Here is a 6,000-nt window from a genome sequence, read left to right as displayed (position 1 = left end):
GTGGGTGGCAGATAACCACCCACCCACCCCCAGGGAGAGAGGAGACCCCCAAACAGCCTGGCTTCAAATGAAACTATAAAGTCCTTTCAAAAGCAGGGCGGAACAGAGGTCCCATTGGTCGTTGCCTAGCAACAGAGCAAACATTATGGTGACTTGACAGTTGGCTGCAGCCTGTGTAAGAGATTGGCCTCTCTTCCTTCTCTTTGCTGGAAACAGAGTTTACCTCAGGAGTGTCTGAGTTTCACTCTTGGACCTGCTGAAGACCTTGAACTGGCTCTTCGACCTTGGACCGGTGGTGGGTTGGTACCGGTTCCCCTCGGTCCGAGTGAACCGGCAGTGGCAGGAGACTCTCCTCCGAACCAATGGTAAAGTGAAACCCATGACTGCTTTAGAGCAAATAAACAACTCTTTTGTGTGGTCTTCTTTAAAACACACGCACACACACTTTGAAGGCAAGGTTTTATTTTGGTTGATGTTCTTGGGGACATTGCTGACTCTGTGACCAGGAAATAAATCTGATATTATAGGACTTCAATTTAAGTGCAGTCGGGGCTGCCTGGGATTCTGGGCTTCATGAGTAGCATTTTAAAGGGGGATTTTGAGTTTTTTAAGAAGAGAGGCTGGGTCTCCTTTAAAAAGAAATTAAGGAAGTGTGTTTTTCTCTCCTTAGTCAAGGCTGTTTCTTTACCTGAGAGAGAACTTTCTTTCTCAGCAGCTACACAACAGAAAGTGTCTTCTGGAAGACCTGGGATACATTTGCAAGCATTAAGCAAGATACACATTTATCTGGAAAAGGGACTACGTAGACCATATGGTTTGCCAGTTGTGAAATGCCATCTAGAATCGTTGTTCTGTATTGTTCAAGCTTCGCATTTAATCCATTTTATTTTTATTTTATTTATTTATTTTCTCCAATACACAATAATAAACAATGAAGGTTATAGAGGATATAGTAGAGAAGAAATACGAGATATAAGAGAGACTATAGGACAGGGGATGAAAGGCACTCTAGTACACTTATGTAAGCCCCTTACTGACCTCTTAGGAATCTGGAGAGGTCAACCGTGGACAGTCTAAGGGCAAAATGTTGGGGGTTAGGGGATGGTACTACAGAGTCCGGTAATGAGTTCCATGCTTTGACAACCCGATTACTAAAGTCATATTATTTACAGTCAAGTTTGGAGCGGTTAATATGAAGCTTGAATCTGTTGTGTGCTCTTGTGTTGTTGTGGTTGAAGCTGAAGCTGAAGTAGTCTTTGACAGGCAGGACATTGCAGCATACGATCTTGTGGGCAATACTTGTTTGAATATTGTTTTTTAAAAAATTTGGGCTCCTGTTGCAGGTTCTTTTAACTATTTACTCATTTTGGTGGACTGGAGACGCATAAGAAATGGCAGAAGGTTTCCTGCCTGAGCAAAGGGTTGGACTAGAACAGTGTTTCCCAACCTTTTTTGAGCCGCGGCACATTATTCATGTTTTCAAAATTCTGGGGAACACTGAAGGGGGGGGGCGGGGGGGCTAAAGAAAAGTTTGGACAAAAAAAAAATCTCTTCCTCCATTTCACTCTATTTCTCCCTCCCTCTTTCTCTCTCTTCCTTCCTTCCCTTCTTTCTCTCCATCCCTCTTTCTTTCTTTCTTCCTCTCTTTTTTGCTCTCTTTCTCTCTCCCTCCTTCCCTCCCTCTATGTCTTTCCCTCTCCCTCCTTCCCCCTTTCTTTCCCTCTCTTTCTCTTGCTTTCTTTCTCTCATTCTCTCTCCCCTCCTTTTTCTCTCTCCCTCTTTCTCTCTCGTTCACCACGCCAGCAACAGAGAGAAAAAGAAAGAGCGAGAGAGAGCCGGAGAGAGAGTGGAGTGCGCAGCAGCCATCAGCCTCCTTGCCCTCCCAGACGTCCCCAGCGCCCGGCCTCGCGCCGCCTCCCGTTAGCCTGGCCGAAAGCCACACAGTCCCGGACTCCCGGATCGCTCGCTTCTCCAGCCAGCGCGGCGCTTTCCTGGGCAGATGGTTTTGCTGACCGGAGAAGCGAGCGATCCGGGAGTCCGGGACTGTGTGGCTTTGAGCCATGAAGAGAAAACGGCAGCAGGGAAAAGTCGGCCGTTTTCTCTTCATGGCGCAAAGCCACACAGTCCCGGACTCCCGGATTGCTCGCCCCAAGGCAGGAGGCGGCGGCGGAGGAGAATGGGCGGATCGGGCGGGCAATGGGGCAGGGCGGAGAAGCCAGGGGCGCATTTGGCCGGAGGCACCGTGGGGAGGCAGGGGCAGGGAGGTGCGGCAGTAGGTGTCTCCGGCCAAACGCGCCCCTGGCTTCTTCGCCCTGCCCCATTGCCCGCCCGATCCGCCCACTCTCCTCCGCCGCCTCTCGCCGCGGCACACCGGTTGGGAAACGCTGGACTAGAAGACCTCCACGTTCTCTTCCAATGCTGTTATTCTGTAAAAGCTAACAACATAGTTCCCTACACAACACACAGATACACCCACACCCACCCAATACTGTTACTACTCATGCTTTTCCACAGCTACTCCTACCTATAATACTCCTTGTAAAGAATGTTAGAGAAAAAAATCCCCTTCTAACTGCATTACTTTCACATAAAAATACACACCCTCAGTTGTTTCACACCACAACTTCACATGGGGGGAAGAGAACCATGTGCCATGTTGCCTTAGATCCCATTGTCAGTCTAACAGGCAATGTTGTTGTGATGTGCCCGAGGAGAGGCCTTGAACAGACAGGGCAAAAACAATACAACTGGTAGCAACTTTCTGGGCAGACTGCTCTCTCTCCCTCAGCCCTCTTTGCTTTGCCTGAATTGATTGATTGATTGATTGATGGATTGATTGATTGATTTCTATGAATTTCGTGGAGCCTCCAATTTTCAGGTGGGCAAAGAAGCCCCTTTGTGAAGGGAAAAGCATCTCTCTCAAATTCAGGGCCCAATTTCTTATCCGCTCCAGGCCAAAGTCCGGGTGCCTGAGTTTGGAGGCAACCGCAGGGCCTGTCTAAAGAATCTCTCTCGTTGACAGAAGGTGCAGAGTTTCAAATGCTGCCTGCAGTCCCTAAAATGGCGGAAGGCTCCCTACAGTCGACTTAAAATGGCTGACTGCCAATGGGATCCAAGGCAACGTGGCCCATGGTCCTCTGCCCCCATCTGAAGCTGACAAAGTGCCGGTCCCTCAATGCCTCCAGGAGTGTCACAAAGTCATGCATGCATTTGCAGCCTGTGTTCAGCAATTTGTGAAAACATTGTGCAGCTTCAGCAGCTCCTCTGCTCAAGGAAGGAGAAAAACCATCCAGCATGTTGAGTCCTGTCGTGTTCCCCTTGTTCTCTATTTACGTTGCCTCCAAAGTGAAAACTCAGAAAAAGGAAAAATGTAGTATTAAAATCAACTACATCCCTTCTTCATCAGTGGGGGTCTTTGGAAGGTGGAAGGAAGATGGCAGCACTTGGTGCCTTCTTGGCTGAAAAAAATAAATGTGGGTTGGGAGATAATATCCCTTATTGGCTACAAAAGCAAGTGCCACTTGTCTATCACCTCCCAAGGAATAATATTGTCTGTTCTTTTCAACAATATGGAATACAAATAATAACCTTACAGCCTCAATCTTTTACTTTTGCAAACTTAATATGCATTAGCCATTTCTATAACAAGAAATATTTCTGATCAGCAAAATTCAAAGTCAATGTATCATATTTTTCTAGCTTCAGCACAAAATCCGGAAGTGGTTTCCAAGCGGAAATAAAGTTGGATGTATCATTTTCTTTGATTAAAGCACTTAATCTGGCTACTCTCACTACTGTCAATAATAACAATGAAGTTATAGTTGTCTTTTCAAGTTCTTTCTCCAGTACTCCTAAAAGAAAATACTCTGGTTTACTTTTTATATTTATTTTGAGAATCTTCTATATTAAAATATAAACCTTATTTTAATATTTTTTAAATGTGCAATTTTGAACAAAGCATTTTATTATTATTATTATTATTATTATTATCATCATCATCATCATCATCATCATCATCATCATCATCATTATCATTATCATTATTATTATTTATTAGATTTGTATGCTGCCCCTCTCCGTAGACTCGGGGTGGCTCACAACAGTGATAAAAACAAGACATAGTGACAAATCTAATCATTAGAATCTAAGATAACAATTAGAAACATAGAAACATAGAAGTCTGACGGCAGAAAAAGACCTCATGGTCCATCTAGTCTGCCCTTATACTATTTTCTGTATTTTATCTTAGGATGGATATATGTTTATTCCAGGCATGTTTAAATTCAGTTACTGTGGATTTATCTACCACGTCTGCTGGAAGTTTGTTCCAAGGATCTACTACTCTTTCAGTAAAATAATATTTTCTCATGTTGCTTTTGATCTTTCCCCCAACTAACTTCAGATTGTGTCCCCTTGTTCTTGTGTTCACTTTCCTATTAAAAACACTTCCCTCCTGAACCTTATTTAACCCTTTAATATATTTAAATGTTTCGATCATGTCCCCCTTTTTCCTTCTCTCCTCCAGACTATAGAGATTGAGTTCATGAAGTCTTTCCTGATACGTTTTATGCTTAAGACATTCCACCATTCTTGTAGCCCGTCTTTGGACCCGTTCAATTTTGTCAATATCTTTTTGTAGGTGAGGTCTCCAGAACTGAACACAGTATTCCAAATGGGGTCTCACCAGCGCTCTATACAGCGGGATCACAATCTCCCTCTTCCTGCTTGTTATACCTCTAGCTATGCAGCCAAGCATCCTACTTGCTTTCCCTACCGCCTGACTGCACTGCTCACCCATTTTGAGACTGTCAGAAATCACTACCCCTAAATCCTTTTCTTCTGAAGTATTTGCTAACACAGAACTGCCAATACAATACTCAGATTGAAGATTCCTTTTCCCCAAGTGCATTATTTTACATTTGGAAACATTAAACTGCAGTTTCCATTGCTTTGACCATTTATCTAGTAAAGCTAAATCATTTACCATATTACAGACGCCTCCAGGAATATCAACCCTATTGCACACTTTAGAGTCATCGGCAAATAGGCAAACCTTCCCTACCAAACCTTATTAAAAAGAATAGGACACAGAACAGACCCTTGTGGCACACCGCTTGTAACCTGACTCTGCTCAGAATACTCGCCGTTAACAATAACTCTCTGATGTCTACGCTTCAGCCAGCTGCAAATCCATTGAACTATCCAGGGACTAAGTCCAATCTTCACTAATTTATCTATCAGCTCTTTATGTGGCACTGTATCAAAGGCTTTGCTGAAGTCCAGGTAGGCAATATCCACGGCACCACCTTCATCCAACACCTTTGTGACATAGTCAAAGAAATCAATGAGATTAGTCTGACATGATTTGCCTTTTAATTGTACATATAAAAATCTAAAAAGGAAACCCTGATATATAAAAACATACATACAGTCATATTATGCACAGAAACTACATAGGCAAGGGGAAAGTGTCTCAGTTCCCCCAAGCTTGACGACAGAGATGGGTTTTGAGGAGTTTACGAAAGGCAAGGAGGGTGGGGGCAGTCCTAATCTCCGGGGGGAGCTGATTCCAGAAGGTCAGAGCCGTCACAGAGAAGGCTCTTCCCTTGGGTCCCGCCAGACGGCATTGTTTAGTCTACGGAGAGGGGCGGCATACAAATCTAATAAATAATAATAATAATAATTCTGTGGGACCTAACTGGTCTCTGGGATTTGTGCGGCAGAAGGCGGTCTCACAGGTAACCTGGTCCGGTGCCATGAAGGGTTTTATAGGTCATAACCAACACTTTGAATTGTGACCAGAAACTGATCGGCAACCAATGCAGACTGCAGAGTAACATGGGCATATTTAGGGAAGCCCATAATTGCTCTCGCAGCTGCATTCTGCACGATCTGAAGTTTCCGAACACTTTTCAAAGGTAGCCCCATGTAGAGAGCATTACAGTAGTCGAACCTCGAGGTGATGAGGGCATGAGTGACTGAGTGAGTACTAATCAACTA

General features: G+C 44.3%; 1 protein-coding gene across 1 annotated transcript in view; it reads left to right on the top strand.

Moving 5' to 3' along the window:
* The first annotated feature begins 217 nt into the window (after nt 1-217).
* LOC139159730 (major histocompatibility complex class I-related gene protein-like) overlaps nt 218-6,000 on the top strand; it is a 49,260-nt gene continuing 43,477 nt past the window's right edge. Inside the window, exon 1 of the mRNA XM_070737088.1 lies at nt 218-365. The gene's annotated coding sequence lies outside the window, so the exon portion shown is untranslated. The remainder of the gene's footprint in view (nt 366-6,000) is intronic.

This window comes from Erythrolamprus reginae, chromosome 2 (genome assembly GCF_031021105.1).
Source record: "Erythrolamprus reginae isolate rEryReg1 chromosome 2, rEryReg1.hap1, whole genome shotgun sequence".
NCBI classification, from domain to species: Eukaryota; Metazoa; Chordata; class Lepidosauria; order Squamata; family Dipsadidae; genus Erythrolamprus; species Erythrolamprus reginae.
Note: the sequence above shows the minus strand (reverse complement) of the source record. Positions and strands in the feature narration are given on the sequence as shown.